This window comes from Amphibalanus amphitrite, unplaced genomic scaffold (genome assembly GCF_019059575.1).
Source record: "Amphibalanus amphitrite isolate SeventyFive unplaced genomic scaffold, NRLGWU_Aamphi_draft 001224F_arrow, whole genome shotgun sequence".
NCBI classification, from domain to species: domain Eukaryota; kingdom Metazoa; phylum Arthropoda; class Thecostraca; order Balanomorpha; family Balanidae; genus Amphibalanus; species Amphibalanus amphitrite.
The window spans coordinates 143,475-166,384 of NW_024882718.1; the positions used below are offsets into that span (position 1 = coordinate 143,475).

General features: G+C 46.4%; 1 long non-coding RNA gene across 1 annotated transcript in view; it reads left to right on the forward strand.

The window, feature by feature from the left end:
* Window positions 1–19,816, forward strand: part of LOC122371269 — a 60,200-nt gene extending 40,384 nt beyond the window's left edge. Inside the window, exon 2 of the long non-coding RNA XR_006254705.1 lies at window positions 16,341–19,816. This is a non-coding gene — a long non-coding RNA (uncharacterized LOC122371269). The remainder of the gene's footprint in view (window positions 1–16,340) is intronic.
* Window positions 19,817–22,910: the final 3,094 nt, after the last annotated feature.

Sequence of the window (22,910 nt, forward strand, 5' to 3'; positions counted from 1 at the left end):
AAGAATCTGGTAGATTTACTAGTCAATATTAACACTTGATGCTGTTCCGGGCGGGCCGGCGCCCGCGGTTGGGCGCGTGAGGGCGGCTGGTTGCGCGAGATGATCTATGGCACGGCGGCGGTATAGGCGGTATAGACGTGATTGTGCTAAAGCATTGAGGTCCGAGATTTGGCGCCATGAATCAAGCCTACGGCTTTTGCGCCAGATCTCCATTACGCATGCTCACTAAACCAAATACTGATCCAATAAATTTCGTGTGTGTGTGTGTGGGGGGGGGGGTGGGGTGTAGGTGTGGGTGTGTGTATTGTCAATAAACTCGAAGAAAAAATGGCACACATGCGTTGTGAAATACAACTTTCAAAGATTTCGCAGCTTTCATAGCTTTTCGGCTTTCGTAAAACTCAATGTCCACCACTGACAGCCTGTCAGCTGACACAATCCAATAGCCGGCAGGACGCCTACTGGCTGCCCTGACCTGACCTGACCTGACCATGGGCGAAATGCATGAAGGCAGCATGTGATCAAAACTAACATGACATTCGTGAGCAGCACCCCGAAAAACCTCATAACCTCGTTTTTTTTTTTTAATCTCGGCCCGACCGCCGTACGCTCGCTTTTCAGGCTACGTTTCTGCGAGTCGATAGCTTTCCCTGCTTCTGGTGTCAAGTGGCAGGCTGCGCGCCAAGTTAACCCTCGCCGGACCTATTGGTTTTCTACATACGCGCCGGCCGAGGGGGGGGGGCGGGTACGACCCCCCCCCCCCTCGCCGTTTCGCCCCTGGTGGAGCTAGCGCGTCGCGGAAAAAAACGAGCGTGTGCGCCGTTACGAGACGCAGAGATTGGTACCCGATTTTAAGGTCCTAGGTCAGCCGTTGACCTCTGAGGTCAGGTCAAGTGCCCCAAGGTACGGTTCAGTTTTTGGTGAATAACTTCGCAAAAAAACGGCCGCAGAGCGCCGATTTTGGCAGCATCGTGTTCGTCTCGCTCAGGCGCGTCGAATGATATACTTTTTGTCCGGGTCAGGTCAACTTGGGGTGTTGACCTCAGGTCAAGGTCAGGTCAGCACCCCCAGGTCACGAAGTTGGTCGAAAGAGGTCATGTCGCATATCATTCGATTCGGCAGGTCTTCCTGAGTCCATTGGTGGCTTTCCCGACTCGCTAGCTCAATTTGATCAAGAGTTATTGACGAAAAACTAATATGACCTTGATGACGTCATAAATGACGTCACGCAAGGTCAATATTGCAAAAGTGACGCATCTAACCTTGCAAGGAGTGCATCAAATCACGATTCTGTGTGCTTGAGATAGTTGGAGATCGTTCCCGGCGCCAGAATAGCAGTTTTCATTTTTCCCCATTGACTTATAATGGTGAGGTCACGAAAATGACCTGACCTCATATGACCTTTAGGAAAAATCCGAGATATACAAGTTGTGGGACTCATAATGGATACTAGATCCTGCAAGTTTCATTTCCCTGTGACATCTCCTCTGGCAGTGAGGGCGTTGCGAAGTTGCGACATCTGAAGACCGTGCAGAGGTTCACTTATGACGTCATAGGTCAGTGACCTGACCTGACCCAAAAATGCGGTTGGTGTCAAAAGATGCGGCTTGGATCAAAGGTCAGGTATGCCAAGTTTCAGCTCTCTATCGCTAGCGTGTTCGGAGCTATCGCGAAAAAACCCTATGGGGGGGGGGGCGGCACCCGCCCCCCCCCTCGGCCGGCGAGGGTTAAATGGGGCGTGGAGGTCCACGCCAGCCCATTAATCTGCAGCTAGTGGCAGCGGCGATATTTGAAGCCGGCGTAACCGCCAAACTCGCGCTCGGTGAGGGGCATGACTGGAGTGGACATTCCCAGGAGCACGTCAGCGTGCTTTAGTTCACTGAGTCGCTTGAGCCGCCAGTTTGGCGGGTCGGTAACTGTTAATCCTCGCCGGCACGGGGGTTGATGCAACCCCCCCAAGGTTTTTCGCAAAAAAACTCGCGTAAAAAGCGCCTGATCGCGACTAAACTTTCAGTACTCTCGAGTTGACCAATTTTACACCTACCCTAAAAACTGCATGACCCAGACCCAAATGACATTTGACCTGTGACCTACTTTTCGAGACCATGTTTGGCCGGAATCGCGATTCGGCGTATGTTGGCTCGCATTACCCGCGCGGTTGCAGTCTTTTGTGGTTTCAAGCGTTCAAACATGTGATATGATGTTGGTTCCATGCATAAGGGTGGGTTTCAAGGCCACTTGAAGGTCAGGTCATTGACCTTTGATGACCTCGGTTCACTTTTTCGAGTTTTACATGTTTCTAGGCTAGTTTTTTAGCTGATTTCGAATTTGGCAACAAGTTGAACATTTACGAAGTAGTTTTGGTGTCTTCGTAACATGTTATGAAGCTGTCAGAGGCGGTTAACATCTACTACGAATACCCGGCAGGATCCCTACTGGTTGACCTGACTTGACCTGGCCCGACCTAGCCTAAATGCATTAAGACATCATCTGTGATCAAAACTAACATGATATTCGTGATCAGCACCCCGAAAAAACCCATAACAGCTTCACATTACGAAGTTCTAGCAGGCCCCGATTTTCCCGACGTTTGGGTCATTGACCTGACCTGGAAGGTCAACCAATGACCTAGGACCTTAAAATTGAGTATCATCGGCTTCCTCTCGTCACGGGCAACACGCTCGTTTTTTCCGCGAAGCTCTAGCTCAATCAGGGGCCGAACGGCAGGGGGGGTCCAACCGACCCCCCCCCCCCTACACATTAGACGCTGTAAAACGCCGTACACATGCGAGGGTTAAGTGATCCCTGCTTAAATCTGACACTTGTGTAGCACTAAGATGAAAGATTGTTCACAATCCTGACAGAGTTTGTTACGAGAGACGCCCAGTTCGAGGTTTAAAGTCCATGCTATTACCTAAAAGCCTAATTGCAGGTGTTTGAAATAATATTGAACCGACCTGTGACCTCGGAACTCTTGAAGGTACTCATCAGAAGCGTCTGGTCGCGTTATTTGGTTTGCTGCCTCTCCCGTTTCGCTGCGCCTCGAGCTATGTGCTATGGGCTATGGGTTCTCGAGCTATGGGCTGGGAAAGTTTACCCCCCCCCCCCCTCCCACCCCCACCCAGCAAGTGGTGTGTGGCGAAATACTCCAGCAACTGTCGGGTTAACCCTCGACCGTATTGGTGTTTTGCCAACCTCGAACGTATAGGGGGAGGGGTTCCGTTGGACCCTTGCCGTTTGGCCCCTGATCGAGCTAGAGCTTCGATAAAAAAGAGCGTGTTGCTCGTGACGAGAGGAAGCCGGTGATACCTAATTTTAAGGTCATTGGTTGACTTTCCAGGTAATGACCCAAAAGTCGGGAAAATCGGGACCTGTTAGAACATCGTAAAGTGAGGTTGCTAAGGGGTTTTTCGGGGTGCTGATCACGAATTTCATGTTAGTTTTGATGGCACAGATGATGTCTTAACCCGCGCCCTGGTGGGGGGGGGGGCTATTTTTTGCCCCCCCCCCTCCAGACTTTTCGATATATCTCCAGAACTGCTGCGCTGATCGTCACCATACTTTCATTACCCTCCCGGGCATCAATTTTACACATTGTGACCAAACATTTTTCCAAAGGCTATGATAGGTTGGCCGCAAATGACGTCAGAGTGACGTCTTGTTCTGCCGTTTTCGACCCAAAAAAAGGTTTCGCGGGAAGAGCTGTCAGGCCTATATCTTTGAAGATACAGAAAAACGTCTAGACATAAAAGGTGTAGAATTACCAGGGCTACTAAACTGCTATCTCGAAATTTTGAAATTTTTGAATTTGGACCCCCAAAAATTTAAAAAAAAAATTGAAAATATTAGCCAAAAAAATCCAAGAAGTTTTTCGATTTTCGAAAAAAACGGAATAAATGTGATAGCCCCCACCGACTTCTATTAACATACCAAATTTTAGATTGATACCTCTTTTTTTGCCAAGTTATAGTGAAAAAACTGTTCAAAATTGATGACGTCAAATTTTCAAACTCGATTTTTAGCAATTCTAGACCACGTAGCGCAAAACAAAGACCACCATTAGACTCGCCGTGACGAGCTGCATCGAATCAATACCCATTTTATGCAAAAATATCAACTTTGAAATTTGACCTTTTTTGACCTAACATTGACCTGACCTCCACCAGTAAGTGACCTAAACCGTTCCTGATGGTCTTATAACCAACACCATTGAGTTGGAAATGAAAAATTACCATAAAACATGCATCGCACAGCCCTAGTAAAATTGGGTTCATCTGTTGACCCTTGGTGACCTGACCTGTGACCTGACCTGGTATTATCAGTGACCTCTAATAGCAACATATGTACTAGGCAACTGACGCCCTATCGCTTATTTTAGATAAAATGCGTTTTACACGATGTTATAGCGCATTCCCTATGAGACCCGTGAACGGCAAAACATTTTATCTTTGACCTGACCTGTGACGTCATCGGTGACCCTGAGGTCAATGAAATTGGGTTTCCTTCGACAAATTTGACAGGGCTTTCGAACGCCGTTTGAATTTTGCGGATCCGTCCAGTAGTTTCGGAGATACGGGGGGGGGCAATAAATAGCCCCCCCCCACCAGGTCGCGTCATAAACAGACCCCACCAGGGCGCGGGTTAATGCATTTAGGCTAGGTCAGGTCAGGTCAGGTCAGGTCAACCAGTAGACGTCCTGCCAGGCATTCATAGTACGTGTCAACCGTATACTGACAGCTTCGTAACATGTTACGAAGGCACCAAAACTACTTCGTTAATGTTCAAATGGTTGCTAAATTCGAAATCAGCTCCAAAAACTAGCCTAGAAACATGTAAAACTCGAAGAAGTGAAAAGAGGTTATCAAAGGTCAATGACTTGACCTTCAGGTGACCTTGACACCCACCATAATGCATGGGACCAACATTATATCACATGCTTGAACGCTTGAAACCGCAAAAAGACTGCAAACGCGCGACTAATACGAGCCAAAATACGCCGAATCGCGATTCCGGCCAAACATGGTCTCGAAAAATAGGCCACAGGTCAAGGTTTATTTGGGACAGGGTCATGAAATTTTAAGGGTAGGTATGTGTAAAATTGATTGACTCGAGGGTACTGAAAGTTTCATCGCGATCGGCCGCTTTTTACGCGAGTTATTCGCAAAAAAAACGAGGGAGTGGGGGTCCGTTCGACCTCCCCCCTATACGGGCGAGAGTTAAGTCATTTGAATTTCATTTGCAGTTTTTAATTTCATTTACGAATTATGTTCCGGCAGCTATGGTCAAAATAAGCAGAATGCAACTCAATGTACCAAGCGCCACTTCGTTCTCCGGCCCGCGGGGAGCAGGGATGTAAGTCAGGCACGGCCTTGGCCGTTTCCTCTGGGGCCGCGCCGTCTGCCGAGGGAGGGGAGACCTTGCCCAGCCTGAGGGAGGGGGACGACGGCGCCACCGGGACGCCCCGTCGCTCCGAGACCGGCGCTCACTGTATAAACAAGCAAAAAACGCTGGCCGTGCAAAGCTTGTCTGTGCTTTGACAGAGGAGGCATCTAGCGGAATATTTCGTAACTACGCAAACTTCTAACAAAGATGTCGCTTGAAGCGCAGTTGAGATTGTAGGTTTTGATCCAGCTGAAAATTGACATCTCAAGGACGACGAAATGATGAAAATTTATATGAACTGGTTTTGTATGATGCGTACTTTGATTAATGCCATTAATTTTCCACTGCCTTTTTGTGTGAAACGATTGTGTACCTTGCGATTTTGTATGACACGATTTTGTATGTTGCGATTTTGTATGTTTTGACTGTCCCCTACCCGGCCTGTTTTTTAGGTTTTGCGCGTTGTATGTTACGATTTTGTATGTTTTGCTGATTGTATGATGAGATTTTGTATGCTTTGATATGGAGCCGCGCCCAGCCGCCGTCGTGTCACTTCAGCGCCGTCCTGCTGAAACCAGAGGCCTTGTCTTCGAACCCCGCCAGGCACATGAGGCCAGAATTCTTTCCTGAGCAGCCTCAGATAAGCTGACCCGGTCACTGATCAGCCAGAAGCGAACCAGTGGACGAAGACCCGCCCGTCGACCACGGCAGCCCAAAACATGACCTCTCGTGCGTTTTGTTCCTTGCAGTCAACCGTGCCATTCTGGAATCTGTCCACAAGCCTGTGATCATTTTAGAGCGGACATTGTGCTACTTTTGAAAGTGTCCCCGTTCCCGAAACTTACGGCGGACAGCCGTGCCCTTCAGTGAGCCGTTTCCCGCGACCACCCAAAACGCCTACGTCAAAGAAGAGCTGACCCGTGTTGTAGGGGGAGGCATTTCATGTCCGCACAGAAGGGAAGTTTGGTGAGGTGTTACAGTTTTAATTACATCAACAGAAATTCCAAGAAATTTGCAATAAGATAAATAAAAATTTTTCCCGTCTTTTAGGTCCGTGACCTGACCTGGGCGGTGTTTCACGGCACGCTGCCAGCCGCTGCCAGCGCTGTTGGCGCTTTTGGTTTCCATGGAGACATCAACAAGCCTATACCTACAACACTACCGAAGGTTGACCTTAGCTCGCGGAATGCGCTGGCAGCGGCTGGCAGCGCGACCGTGAAACACCGCTCTGGAAGGTCAACCAATGGCCAAGGACCTTAAAATCGGGTATCATCGGCTTCCTCTCGTCCCTCACGGGCAACACGCTTGTTTTTTCCGCGACCTCTAGCTTGATCAGGGGCCGAACGGCAGGGGGTCCAACCGACACCTCCCAGCACGCGAAGGCTGTGCTAAGCACCGACCCGGAGCGGGCTAACTGGTCGACAAAAGCAATTTGAAGTGTTTTCAAAGTAATATTAACCCTCGCCCGTATTGGTGTTTTTCCAGCCGCGAACGTATAAGGGGGGGGGTCCGTTGGACCCCCCCTTGCCGTTTCGCCCCTGATCGAGCTAGAGCTTCGCGGAAAAAACGAGCGTGTTGCCCGTGACAAAAGGAAGCCGATGATACCCAATTTTAAGGTCCTAGGTCATCGGTTGACCTTCCAGGTCAGGTCAATGACCGAAAAGTCGAGACAATCGGGACCTGTTAGAAAGTCGTAAAGCGTGGCTGCTATGGGGTTTTCCGGGGTGCTGATCACGAATATCATGTTAGTTTTGATCACAGGTGATGTCTTCATGCATTTAGGTCAGGTCAACCAGTAAGGGTATTCGTAGTAGGTGGCAACCGCCTCTGACCGCTTCGTAACATGTTACGAAGGTGCCAAAACTACTTCGTAAATGTTCATAATATGGTTGCTAAATTCGAATTCAGCTCCAAAAACTGGCCTAGAAACATGTAAAACTCGAAAAAGTGAACCGAGGTCATCAAAGGTCAATGACCTGACCTGACCTTCCGGTGACCTTGACACCCACCCTAATGCATGGGAGCAACATCATATCCCATATTTGAACGCTTAAAACCACGAAAAGACTGCAAACGCGCGGCTAATGCGAGCCGACATACGCCGAATCGCGATCCCGGCCAAACATGGTCTCGAAAAGTAGGTCAAAGGTCATTAGGGTCAGGTTCATGAAAATTTCAGGGTAGGTGTAAAATTGATTAACGCGAGGGTACTGAAAGTTTCGTCGCGATCAGCCGCTTTTTACGCGAGCTATTCGCGAAAAACCGAGGGGGGGGGGTCCGTTCGGTCCCCCTCCCCTATACGGGCGAGGGTTAACCCGCGCCCCGCTGGGCTATTCAGCCATACGCGCCCTGCTGGGGGGGGCAGATTCTGCCCCCCCTGTCTAACTTCCGAACCGATGGTCGTAGAAAGACGGGGAAAACGGCAATCGAAAGCTCTCAACAAGGCGGATCTAAAGAGCCCAATTTTTTTTGCTTAAGTAGGTCAGAGGTCAGGTCAAGGTCAGGTCAAGGGTACAAAATGCAAGTTTCTACATTATTGGCCTTGCACCGTAGTTGCCGAAGAATGGACTGAGACCGATTGCCCAAAACGTGTTCTTAGGCTACCAAGACAATATTCGTTGCAAACAATATCATGCAAAGGTCAAGGACAAGGTCAGGTCAGGTCACCAAAAACAAAATATAGAAAAGGGCATGTGCGACACATGTTTTATGGGCCATTTTATTCATATAATTCAATAGGCACACTCAATAAGTGATATGGACCACATCTGGATGAATTTCAGGTCGAGGTCAGGTCAAGGTCAGGTTAAGTGAGGTCAAATTTTGAAGTTGGTTGTTAAGGCCTAAAAAGGTGTCTATCTGATGCAGTTTTTCACGGCGAATCGAATGGTGCTATTTTTGTTTACGTACGAGGTCTAGAACTTCCAAAAAATTCGTTTTTCGAAAATTTTGTGTGTCGTGGCGTCATACAATTTTGAATAACTCCCACATTTTTGAACCGATTCTTCTAAAAATTGGTATGTAGGTGCACATAGACCAGTTCTCTGACATATATTCCGGTTTTGTCGTTACACTCAAAATTTTGGATTTTATAATTATTTTCCCAAAAAAGTCAGTTTTTTGAAGAAAAAAATTTCGGCCAAAATCCAATATTTTCAAAAAACCGAGATAGCCATTTGATAGACAAAGTGGAATCACGTATAACCTTTTTTTGTTACGTCTTGATTCCTTTAAAAATGAAGATGTTAGCGGCGTTTGAAATTTTGCCGTTTTTGAGGCGAAAATTGCGAACATGACGTCACTAAAACGTCATTTTCTCAAAAATTTCCCGACGGATTTCGCTCAAATTTTCAGGGAACGTGTCAAATTGATGTATGATAAGGTACTGAAAGTTTGGCGTCGCTGGCGTAACGCGTTTAGAAGTTATTGGCGAAAAACGGGAGGGGGGGCAGATTCTGCCCCCCCCTCCCCAGCGGGGCGCGGGTTAAGGCACGGGTTGGGTGGGCTACCATTTCTATATTTTTTTCGTTAAAAAAAATATCATTTCAGGGCTGTGACGAAAAATAAGTGGCCTAAATCCGATGAGAAAACAGGATTTGGGGATACCCTAGGTTTGGTTCCTTGCATGAGTTGCCCCCCCCCCCCAAACGCAAGTCTGGATCAGCCAGTGACCAGAGGTCATCAACGATGAAATGTTTTGGAATTAATTACTTACCAGGTGCCCAGCATTACGCGCGGCGTAATATAAATCAAGTTTCATTGAAATCGGTCCAGTAGCGGCTGAGTTATAGCCAGAATAAATTTGGCAATTCCTCTAAGCCGGCGCACACTGGGCCGGGGGCCCGGAAAAGTGCTAGAAATTATTTGTGATTGAGTTGTTGATCTCAGCGACAAGCAAACATGCTAAAAACGAAGTGGGGCTGCTTAACCCTCGCCGGACCTGTTGTCGGACCCCCACCCCCCCCCCCCCACCCCCTCGGCCGGCCGAGGGGGGAGGGTTGGTACGACCCCTTTTCGCCGTTTCGCCCCTAATGGAGCTAGAGCCTCGCGGAAAAAACAAGCGTGTGCGCCGTTTCAAGACGGAACGATTGATACCCGATTTTAAGGTCCCATGTCAACCGGTAACCTCTGAGGTGAGGTCAAAAAGCCCAAGGTAGGGTTTGGTATTTGGTAAATAATTTCGCATAAAATGGTCGCAGAGCAGCGATTTTGGCACCATCGTGTTTGCCTGGCTCAGGCGCGTCGAATGGTATACTTTTTGTTCGGGTGAGGTCAACTTAAGGTGTTGACCTCAGGTCAAGGTCAGGTCAGCACCCCCAGGTCACGAAGTTGGTCGAAAGAGGTCATGTCGCACATCATTCGATTCGGGAGGTCTTCCCGAGTCCATTGGTGGCTTTCCCGAGTCGCTGGCTCAATTTGATCATGAGTTATTGACAAGAAACTCCTTTAACCGTAGTGACGTCATAAATGACGTCACGGAAGGTCAAAAATGCAAAAGTAAAGCATCGGATCTTGCAAGGAGTGCATGAAATCACGATTCCGTGTGCTTGAGATAGTTTGAGATCATTCCATGCGCAAAAACAACAGTTTCCTTATCTCCCCATTTACTTTTAATGATGTCACGTGACCTCGAAGAGTAGCAGGCATTAGCAAAAATTGCGAGTAGGGCATGACAGAAAGATGATTAGTGGTTTGTATGGCACGGTCATTTTTAGCGGCTCGAAATAACATTTCTCAAAAAGTCTAACTTAAGAGCAAGTTGTTGTTGATTATCAGTTACTTGTGTTTGGGGGTTAATAATGACTGAATTTTTTGGTTTGGCCCAAAAATTTTGACAGCATTGTGTGCGTTGATCAATTCTGAGCTCAGGGACATATATTTTATTCAGATTATAAGCCTTAGTTTTTCACAACTTCCAGCGCTATAAAGAGCGCCGGGCATTCAGTAGAGCGGCGAGGTGACAATTGCCCCTACATCATGTGGTTTACTGGCGCATATCTCGAAAAGTAGCAGGGAAAAGCAGCAAAGTACCTATATGGAACGAAAGATGAGTAATCAGCGGCTAGTATAAGATGTTTATTTTTAGCCGCTCGAAATAACGTTTTTTTAAAAGTCTATTTAAAAATTTAGATATGATTTTTATTTAGGTCTTGCAGCTGCTTGCAAAAAGCTAGCTTATCTTGCAGAAAAGCGATGCAATATGTAAGAATGTTGTTGGTACAGTGAACAACAGTGCCCTGAACTAGTCTGACAGAAAATTGCGTTCAAAACGACAACTGGTCAACTAATAAACATCAACTTAAGATTAGCATTAAAATCGGCAAATGTGGTGGCCACTAGCGAGTCTAAATAGTCTTGTGTTTGGTGACAACTGACCACCTCAATTTCGACCTTAGGGCAAAAATGGCATCGGAATCGTATTCTTCGATCAATTTGGGATTAAATGATACCTATTTTGTTCATATTGCGGACAGTCAGTTTGGGGGAATTTCTAGCGCTTTTTCGGGCTGCCGGCCTACAGTGCGGCGGTGTCCTGCGCCGGTGTTCATTGCCAAAGGTCAATGACCCGCCGGCTCTGATGCTTTTCGCTCATTTTTGAAAGCGAAGAAACTGAGCCTAAAGCACGTGCTTTCTGCTCGGCGCCGGTCGCGGCCCAAAATGCGGCAAAGATGCGCCCGCCACGTGCACATCGCTGAACCCACCCCTCCAAAATGTAATACGACAAACAGATGCACGTGTCCGACTTAACCCGCGCGGGGCTGCAGGGGGGGGGGGTAAATTTTATCCACCCTCGCGAATTTTTGCAATAACTCAAAAACGGCGGCGGAAGACGGGGATACTTATATTTTCCCTGTTGATTCAACCAACTATGACAAGATATTCATTGTTCGACATAACCTTTATTAGTATTTTTGACAAACGCTCGTCGTTGTACGACAACCCCTTGTCAAAATGAGTTTAGTGAGTGGTATCTGTAAACTCATTTCAACAAACGTTTGTTACTTTTACAAGGAAAATTATTTAGCGCAAATCCCCGCACCCTTTGCCATGTCATCGAACGACCCTATTGTTTGTCATGGTAGTTGTTCTTACAACCCACTCACATGTAGTTCGTTAGACTAGCTACCAAAGTTTGCTTTGTCATTGTTGTGTGAACGACTGTGTTCCTAGTTATAATAATGCGGCTACTAGGTAAAGACCTGCGCATGTTTGCATTTAACAGGGCTGAGCCGTGTACTTGTTAAGTCAAATCAGTGCAAATCTTAGTTAGCATAGTAATGTCTACGTGAAGCAAACCTGTACTTGTAAGCAATCTACTAGTCTCAGGCTTGTAACGTTTTACAAAGACCTCCCTTGTATTCGTCAGTTTTCTCCACAGATCGCAGGTCGCCGCTCTGCAGTCTCATTATTCTCAAACAAAAAAATTTGAGCGAAATCCGTCGGAAAATATTTGAGAAATTGACGTTTTAGTGACGTCATGTTCGCCATTTTCGCCTAAAAAACGGCAAAATTTCAAACGCCGCTAACATCTTCATTTTTAAAGGAATCAAGACGTAACAAAAAAGGTTATACGTAATTCTACTTTGTCTATCAAATGGCTATCTCGGTGTTTTGAAAATTTTGGATTTTGGCCAAAATATTTTCAAAAAGCTGATTTTTTTGGGAAAATTATTAAAAAATCCAAAATTTTGAGTGTATCGAAAAAACCGGAATATATGTCAGAGATGTGGTGTATGTGCACCTACATACCAATTTTTAGAAGAATCGATTCAAAAATGTGGGAGTTATTTAAAATTTTATGACGTCACGACACACAACAATTTTGAAAAATGAGTTTTATGGAAGTTCTAGACCTTGCACGGAAACAAAAATAGCACCATTCGATTCGCCGTGAAAAACTGCATCAGATAGACACCTTTTTAGGCCTTAACAACCAACTTCAAAATTTGACCTCACTTGACCTGACCTTGACCTGGCCTCGACCTGAAATTCATCCAGATGTGGTCCCTATCACCTATTGAGTGTGCCTATTGAATTCTATGAATAAAATGACCCATAAAACATGTGTCGCACATGCCCTTTTCTATATTTTGTTTTTGGTGACCTGACCTGACCTGACCTGACCTTGACCGTGACCTCTGAATGATATTATAAGCAGCGAATATTGTCTTGGTAGCCTAAGAACACGTTTTGGGCAATCAGTCTCAGTCCATTCTTCGGCAACTACGGTGCAAGGCCGATACTGTAGAAACTTGCAATTTGTACCTTTGACATGACCTTGACCTTGACCTCAAGGCTCAAACTTTAAATTAAGTACATGTTTTTAGTTGTTCGTGATGAGATCTTTCGATTGGCGTTTGAATTTTCCAAATCGGACCATTAGTTCGGGAGATAACAGGGGGGGGGTAAAATTTACCCACCCCCAGACCCGCGCGTTCGGCTGGAGACCCCAGCCCCGCGCGGGTTAAGTCGAAAATTTCACCCCCGTAGCCCGCACCGTTCCGGAGCAATAGCTCGCCAAGCGTGACTGACGCGTTACATACATACACACATATTTACATACGGACGTTTTGATTTGTATATAAGTAACTAGGGGTGCGTTCGGAGAGCGCGGAATATTCCCCGTCATCGTGAAAATTCCCCGTGTTGCGTTCGGAGAGGGACATTCCATACCGCCAATTTCAAGGATCGGCGCTACTGCGCCAAGTTGAGTTCGTGGGATTTTGTTTGGGTTATTTGAGTTATTTGGTTATTTGGAACGCTACATCTATGGCAAGATGTAATAAGAATGAAGCTCTTGAAGAAAGAACAACTAAGAAAAATCACAATTATTTTCAAAAAGTCCCATCTGTACTGTGCCCCCCCCCCCATCCCAAACACACACAACACAACACTTCAAATTATCGTTTTCATTGCTTCAGAGGACAATCACACAACTGAGTAAGCATTATCAATTGTTGGATTTGCAATGAAACTGATCAGGGTGGAAACAAACGCAAGAAATATCCATTTATATTCAATAATATACTCACTCGAGCATACCGATGGGCGCCGCCATCTTCACGGGAACGACGCGTGAGATGCTTTTTAGATTCCGCGCTTTTCGCGTTCGTTCCGCGGAACTTTCCCCGGGAATCGCTCTCCGAACGGCACATTCGGCGGAAATTTCATGCCGGCGTGGAATATTCCCCGGGAATCTGCCTCTCCGAACGCACCCTAGGTGTCCAGCATTACGCGCAGCGTAATATAAATCAAGTTTCATTGAAATCGGCCCAGTAGCGGCTGAGTTATTGCAAGAATAAATTTGGCAATGCCTCTAAGCGGGCGGTGCCCTGCGCCGGTGTTCATTGCCAAAGGCCAATGACCTCCCGGCTCTGATGCTTTTCGCTCAGTTTTGCAAGCGAAGAAGTCAGTCTAAGGCGCGTGCCCTCTGCTCGGCGCCGGCCGCGGCCCAACATGCGGCAAAGATGCGCCTGCCACGTGCAAACCACCGAACCCACCCCCTCCAAAAGTTAATACGACAAACAGATGCACCTACGGACGTTTTGATTTTTATAAAGGGTAATACAACTAAGGAACTAATTACTTATACAACTTATAACTTTTGAACTAAGAAACATAGAGACATAAAATTAATACATTTTTTGTTGCTCTCGTCGAGGCAATGCGAAATAAGTATGCGATGACCTTCACAGGTCAATTTGAAATTTGACCCGAGGTCAAGGTCAGATCACCAATGAGGTTGTGGGGTATGGTCATGCTGCATACCAAACGACGCGCCTTGACCAGGCGAGCAGTTTGGTACCATTTACAAGTCTTGAGCACCATCATGTCGTGGTTTATTGACAAAAAACGATTTATGACGTGACATGACCTTAGATGACCTTTCCCGGTGCCCCTGTCAATAAGCGGCACCAGGATCATCACCGATGAGATAATCTTCCATAATACTGAAAGAATTGTGTGGTTTTGACACGAAGCAGGAGGCATTTCAATATTTTCCCATAGGCTTGCAATGTAAAGGTCACGAGTCTGGCCTGACCTCAGGTCACAGATATAAAAATTCTGAGATATAGAAATTGCCTATACTGGTACCCTAACTAAAGCCTGAAGAGAAGAAACTGATCAGTCAAAAACTCTAGCTCTGGCGTGATTGCAAACTTTTCTGAGGTGGGGTCAACAAACCGCCTCTGGTGACCTGACCTGACCTGACCCGGTAACTTTTTTTGTCAAAATGTGCGCAATGAATGTTTAAGAAAAGTCACCGAGTATGAGCTTTCAGTATTGCGGCGTTTAGCAATTGCACAAGAAAAACCTGAAGGGGGGGGGACCTTAACCCGGCAGGCGGTGGGCCTACCAGCCACCTTCCGCGCGGTGGGGGGGGGGGCATTTTTTTGCCCCTCCCCCCGTATCTCCGAAATTACTGGACGGATCCGAAAAATTCAAACGGCGTTCGATAGCCCTGTCATATTTGTCGAGGGAAACCAAATTTCATTGACCTCGGGGTCACCGATGACGTCACAGGTCAGGTCAAAGATAAAATGTTTCACCGTTCACGGGGCTTCTAGGGAAAGCGCTATAACACCGAGTAAAACGCATTTTGTCGAAAATCAGCGATAAGGCGTCAGTTGTCTAGTACATATGTTGCTATTAGAGGTCACTGGTCATACCAGGTCAGGTCACAGGTCAGGTCACCAAGGGTCACCACATGAGCCCAACTTTACTAAGGTTATGCGATGCATGTTTTATGGCCAGTTTTTCATTTCCAACTCAATGGTGTTGGTTATAAGACCATCAGGTACGGTTTAGGTCACTTTCGGGTGGAGGTCAGGTCAAGGTCAGGTCAAAAAGGTCAAATTTCAAAGTTGATATTTTTGAATAAAATGGGTATCGATTCGATGCAGCTCGTCACGGGGAGTCTAATGGTGGTCTTTGTTTTGCGCTACGAGGTCTAGAATTGCTAAAAATTGAGTTTGAAAATTTGACGTCATCAATTTTGAACAGTTTTTTCGCTATAACTTGGCCAAAAAAAGAGGTATCGATCTCAAATTTGGTATGTAGATAGAAGGCAGTAGGGACTATCACATATATTCCGGTTTTTTCGAAATTCAAAAAACTTTTTGGATTTTTTTGGCTATTATATTCTAAAAATCTATTTTTTTATTTTTGGGGGTCAAAATCCAACAAATTCGAAAAACCGAAATAGCAGTTTTGTAGCCCTTTAGATTCCACACCTTTTATGCCCGAAACATTTTTCTGTATCTCTAAAGCTGTAGGCCTGACAGCTCTTCCCGAGAAACCTTTTTTTGGGTCGAAAATGGCAAAAATGACGTCACTCTGACATCATTAGCGGCCAACCTATCATAGCCTTTGGAAAAAATTTTTGGTCACCATGTGCGCTAGCTGCTCCCGGGAGGGTACTGAAAGTTTGGTGACGATCGGCGCAGCGGTTCTCGAGATATATTTAAAAAAACTAAGGGGGGGGGCAAAAAAATGCCCCCCCCCCACCGCCTGGAAGGTTAAAGGCCCCCAGCCCGGAATAGGGTTAAGACTACCACCGGTGGAGGCCGTAGTCTTAGCCACACATTTTGTAGGCGGCAAATATGCAAGGTATTTTTAAAAGTCGTGATGCATGAACACCTTTTAGCGGCATGCAAAATAAGTACCTACCTAAAACACGTGAGAAAATGTTTAAATATTGTAACCAAGACAATAACTACCAAGAGACTTATTCTCTCATTTTGGCGAAAAGCTTAGGGGGGTGTTCCCCCCCCCCCCCACTTCCCCTACATGAGTTACAAACCTGCACACATTTTACTACACCATTTTTTTTTTTTGAGTTACACCAAAGCCCATTTTACACAATGTGGGCTTTGTGGGTTCGATTATCGAAGTTTACAACTTTGTCGGTTTTGTCTTGTTTTTGCTTTTAGTAGCCACCGTTGTTTTACCCACAGGTACCAAGACCCAGGAGTGACGTCAGGACGTCAGCAGTGACGTAATTACCGTCATCATGCTGCAGTGGACTCTGCGCCTGACGCTGGTGTCCGCCGCCGTCGCCGCCGCCGCTGGCTACTGCCCTTCCCCAGAATGGAAGCAATACAGGGACAAATGCTACTGGCTCTCCGACTATGGTCTTCACTGGGATGACGTGTCCAACGTGTGTACCACGGTTCATCCCGACGCAACGATGGTTTCCATCCATGACGCCGAAGAGAACACATTCGTCGCGGAGGAGGTTTCAGTATATAGCGATGGGGGCAAGAAATACAGCTGGATCGGCCTGTCGAGACACAACAGCACTTCCTCGTGGACCTGGACCGACGGAACTCCGTACAACTTCAGTCTCTGGTTTGATAACGACTCGGATAACTTTGGTGGGGACTGTGCAATGATCAATTATTATTCCTGGACCACTTGGGCTAGCCACCCATGCAGCAGCTATCATCTTTATTTTATCTGTCAGATATTTGCCATCTGAAAAACAACGTCTGATATCGGCAACGTACTCGGTTCCGCAAGATTAGCTGCCATCGTTGCTGCCAATGGTTACTTCAGTTCAGTTCAATGTATTTCGAATCATTCCATTGCATGGTTTAGTATTTGATTCGATCACACACACACACACACAAAAGACATGGTACACCTAACCCCTCCCCCCCCCCCCCCACACACGCACACATGCACAAACACTGCCGCAGTAGACTGATGAGTGCAAAGCATCAAGCGCGTCACAATTTTCACGGATATGACAGAAGGCAAAAACGCTAGGCAGCAAGGTGGCGAAGAAACTCAGCGTGTGTTCCGGCAGAGCTAGTGGTGGTGGGTGGGAGGTGGTTCCAGGAGGTTGCCGCTCGGTAGGAAAAAGCTCGTCTCGACATTGATAGACGATAATTTGGTAATTCTAATGCACCCGACAGCGTGGAACGTGTGGCGCGCGCAGACACAGCCGCCCGTGTTGTGAACAACGTGCGTAATGCCGCACTTCAGCGTAATGCCCCCTTCTACTTCAGCGACACAAATAAATTGTGTGCTGAATAATGTTAAAAATTGTATCAGCCCCATGCATAAACCTCAGTATACCGGCTGCATACAGCACAGGGTGTCTCAAAAGTAATGTCACACCCTCCCACAACCTTCATTTTGCCTTCTATACCGGCGCAATATCAATATAATTTCGCCAGTACTGGCTCCCAGACCATATCAGTTGGGGAAACTGTGTTCAAATCTTCCATTTTTGGAAGCCTTCCATTTTTGAAAGGATTTTCGATATATGGGTACGCATATTTCAAAAATGGGTACGCTGATAATCGTACCCAAATATAGAAAATGTTGCGAATATGTTGGGACTTACCGATTTCCACCGAACTTGAGGCAAATGCGACTATCGCCCCTGGTCGCTTTCAATTCGCCATAAGTAGGTAATGAGTCGTGGAAAATTGACAAAAAAATTACCGAAAAACGATGGTTTTATAACACCTTATCAGACATTTTGTAAGCAAAAAGCATCAAAAACGAAAAGTAAATATTCTTAAAAGTACTTTAGTGACGGGCCATGCTTGTTTGATACCGGCAGACTTTGTTTACAGTGCGGAATTGTCGGGAAGGAGTATGGCGGTCCCGGGAGGGTAGTGGCGAGTAAAACATGTGTTTGTTGCTGTTTTCTGCATTTATTAGCATATTGCGTAGTTGATTTCAAATTTTTAAGACTTTTGCCAAATATTTGGGTGGAGGTCTCATCATTTTTCAATGTTTTCCCGGAATATGGGACGAATTACCCCGCGCCCCACTGGGGTCTTTTTATAACGCGCCCCACTGGGGGGGGGGGCTATTTATAGACCCCCCCCTCCTAACTCCGAAACTACTGGGCCGATTGTCAAAATTCAAACGGCGTCTGATAGTCCTGGAAAAACTGTCGAATTTTATTTACCTTGAGGTCACCGATGACTTCACAAGTCAGGTCAAAGTAAAAGTTATCGACGTTTTGGCTTGTTAACTACTTGAGCTCTGGCCGCCGGCTCAAAAGTCGGATCAGGCTCATTTTTGGTTTACACACTCATGAATATATGAATATATGTCTAAGATACCCTGAGGGTACCAAACTTTTACTTCGAATTTTTCAGGTCACGGGCAGGTCATCCTGGGTCATGGAAATATTCTATTTAATCGGTCACGTGACACATGTTGTATGGTCCATAGTTAGGCCATAGATTTCGAAATCAGTGTCGTCTGTGTCATATCAGGCCATTTTCAGCCAAAAAAAGCTGAGGTCAGGTCATTTTCAGGTAAAAAAGGTCAAATTTTGAAGTTGAAATTGTTCAACAAAAAAGGTATCTATCAGATGCAGCTTGAGCTCAGGAACACGATGGTGCTATTTATTTAAGTGTACGATGTCAAAAACGTACAAAAAAAAAAATGATTGGAAAATTTGATAATGACATATTTTTTTTTCTATAAAGCGTATACCTTGGCTATTTTTGATGATAGCGGGCCAAAACTTCCTAGAGTAGGTCACCGGTATGTGTTCTATCACATATATTCCGTTTTTTTTTCGAAAAAATCAAAAACTTTTTTGAAAAAAAAAAATTGGGGAAAAATATATTTTGATAGTTAAATGTATACTTTCTAAATTTTCAAAATTTTGATAATCCGAGATAGCAGCTTGATAGCCCTGTTCATTCTGAGTCCCCTCATGCAAAAAAATCGTATCTATCTTAAAAACTAAGCTCTTGAGAGCATAGTGACCCCCTAGGTGATTTGTGAATTTTTGAATTAGACTTGCGATACTGTGCCACTCGCTCACCGCGCTGATTGCTTGTTACTATGTATCGAAATGTAACGATTTATTGAATCACTGATGATGTTTCTGTTAAGAGAAGAAACGTTTGAAAATGTTACTAAATGATCAATACAACTTTGTGCCTTTTAATCAGGTTCATTCTCATCTTAAATGCGAACTTTTGTATTGCAAAAGGTGGAATAATACATATTTTCCTCAAATAACTAATGTTTTATTAACCTGCGCCGTGCTGGGGGGGGGGGGGGAGCGTACCGGGAGAGCCGGAAGCGAAAACAATACACACCTTGCTAGCGCCACAGCTGGGTGTGTCTGCCTGGCGTCTCCCCTGGCCACTGCACTGTGCTTCAGCTGTGGGTCTGTGGGGCACGGCCTGACAGGCATGCGTGCGAACGCGTAACCAGTTGTTTGAGCCGATTATGTCACCTTCGACCCTGAAGGCTGTTGTTCAATGTGTACCTGATCCGGTGTGAATCGTTCATGTCATGTGATACATTATGTGACCTGATAATTTCAGCATTTCTCAAACAATTATGGCGTTGTTGTCCCAAAGTTGGGTGACGCGTCGCATCTGTCGACATTATCGTGGTTATCGGTTTGGCAGTGGCGCACAATACATATGAATATACCTATGTATTAAACTATTTCGCTTGGACCAACAGAGACGAGCACTGCACATACGTCATAAAGATGTATGTACCTATGTATATTGCATATTGGTCGTATCAATTGATGAGACGGTGTATTCAACACATAATATGTTTGTGATGGTTTTCTTTTTAAGAACACCTTGCACAATTAAGACTAAAATGAAAATATATGTCCTGTAAGTGAAAGACGAAAGTGCGGTACCACTTGGAGAATAAAATCTCCTTTGTAGTAATACTAGTAACGATCTTAACTTTTCGCCAAAGAAAATTACATCAACGTCTAAAGGAACGCATTATACAATCAGCACTGCAATGAGTACCTATATGCACATTGCACATATTAGTGTCTCTAATCTCAAACGATTTTATAACCCTCGCCGGCACAGGCCATTTTGCATCTTTCGACGGCACGAGGGGGGGGGGTTTGTACGACCCCCCCCCCCCCATCGCGTTTGGCCCCTGATCGAGCTAGAGCTTCGCAGAAAAAACGAGCGTGTTGCCCGTCACGAGAGGAAGCCGATGATATCCAATTTTAAGGTCCTAGGTCATAGGGTGACCTTCCAGGTCAGGTCAATGACCCGAAAATCGGAAAATCGGGACATGTTAGAAAGTCGCAAAGTGTGGTTGCTATGGGGTTTTCGGGGGTGCTGCTCACGAATATCGTGTTAGTTTTGATCACAGATGATCCTTGATCACAGTTTTGATCCTTAAGTATTTAGACCAGGTCGGGTCAGGTCAGGTCAGGTCAACCGGTAGGGGTCGTGACGGGTATTCGCAATACGTGTCAACCGCCTCTGACAGCTTCGCAACATGTTACGAAGGCACCAAAACTACTTCGTAAATGTTCAAATGGTTGCTAAGTTCGAAATCAGCTAAGAAAACTAGCCTAGAAACATGTAAAACTCGAAAAAGTGAACCGAGGTCACCAAAGGTCAATGCCCTGACCTGACCTTCAGGTGATCTTGACATCCACCCTAATGCATGGGAGCAACATCAAATCACATGTTTGAACGTTTGAAATCACGAAAAGCTTGCAAACGCGCGGCTAATGCGAGCCGACATACGCCGAATCGCGATTCCGGCCAAACATGGTCCCGAAAGTAGTTCACAGGTCAAAGGTTATTTGGGTCAGGGTCATGAAATTTTTAGGGTAGGTGTAAAATTGATCACTGCGAGGGTACTCAAGGTTTGGTCGCGATCGGCCGATTTTTACGCGAGTTATTCGCGAAAACCCTTAGGGGAGGGGGTTGCATCACCCCCCCCCCCCCCTGTGCCGGCGAGGGTTAAATATCACGTGGTCATGTAATCGTGTACATAGTAATAAAGAAAGGACGCCATTTAATCGCGTCCTAAAAAAGCTATTTCTGGCACTAAATAGCTCTTCCAGCCTAAACTTGGTCGCCAGCACCTATTTGGCGATATCCAGCACCTACGGCCAAAGTTGACCTAATTTAGCTGTTTCTGGCACTAATTCTTCGGTATTGCTTGCTCTAAATGCTGAACGTAGCACCTATCTAGGAGGAAAGTAGGTGGCAGCACTGTCGAGTCGAGCTATTTGGCATAAGAGGTTGGCGCAGCGATGCAGCGGCAGCCGGTAGTGGTAGCCGCCGCCAGGAGCACCCCTCGGAGGGGGCACTTTTGGAGACCGTTTTGATGTACCGGGCCGGGGGCACCAGCTCGGCGACGGCGTCGGGATGAGCCTCCGCCGTCTCCACTCTCCACCTCGAGGAGGCGGTCTCCACCAGAGAGCTTCAGGGCCCTCCAGAGCCACTAAGGCTACACCGCGGCTTCGCCGCGGCTGCGGGGACCGACAACAACAACAACAGCTATTTGGCATAATATTCCATGACATCTAGTTTATATAGTTGCCAGTCCAGTTTTATTCCAAGGCATGACTCAGACACGCTGGCTGGATGAGCCCGGCGGCTGACAGCCAGAGTTGGCCTGCGCTACGCTACGTTACGCACTACGTTACGCTACGTTTGCTTTTCTGGCCAAAACTACGATACCGAATTACGATACGTTATATATTGCTACGTTACTGAATTACGGTATTTGTTAATTAACGCAGCAAATTATTTTATCGTACTACGTTATGCAATATGTCATCATCTCATCATCCACTACCCAGTGGAAACGGTTAGTCTCTAGTAAGCCAAATACTGCGCACAATGATCGCCGGCTTTGCAGCATCGTCGGTGCGGCGGTGCCTACGCGCTACTCGCTAGATGCGCTGGACTTCCGACAGGGAATTCCCAGGGACTCCCCAGTGGGAAATCCCCGGTGTCGGTCCGGCCGGAAGAAAGACGTGGTATTCATATAGCAGGCGTCTCACATCCGTGTAAACGGCCGGAGGTCTGGTGACGATATGAGTAAACTGAAAAAAAAATTATGTACCTTATACAAATACAGCTGATCTGTAATTGCTACGGAATCCATTTCGTAGTTCCTACGTTATTCTATTATTTTCCGTACTACGCTACCGAAACATCCCAACTACGCTACGAAACGGTACTGACAGCTACGGGTTACCGAAAACTTCAAAATAACGTAACGTAGGCCAACTCTGCTGACAGCACGTAGCAGAAGAGAATTCGCCCTGTCTGGCCGGCCGGCCGGCAGATCCCACGTGAGGAAGAGTCGAGAGAGGGCCGCGTGGATTGGGCGTAGAGAGACGTGCGAAACGATACGAAGTGTAGCAAGCGTGTGTGTATGTGTTTGGGCTGGGGGCTGCATTTGGAGCTGGGCCAGAGATGGAGCTGCCGATTCGATGGCCGGAGATGTGATACTGCGTGTTCGGATGGCCGCAGGCCGGAGTTCGACACCGGCGGCGGGCACAGCCAGTTGGGTTCAGGCGCGGGGCCGCCGTGTGCCAACACGGGCATCAGAGCTTTACAGATAGACGGATATCGCGTGTAATCGACTACCGCACGGATAAAATCTACGGACAAAGATGTGTAGTTCTGCGTAAAAAAGGAAAATGCCAGACGAAAACTTGTCCAGATACCCGCTTGTTTTAAGAAACTCCGACTTTTCTGGTCATATGTTCGCCTGCGTATGCCCCTTGGGCCGCAAATGTT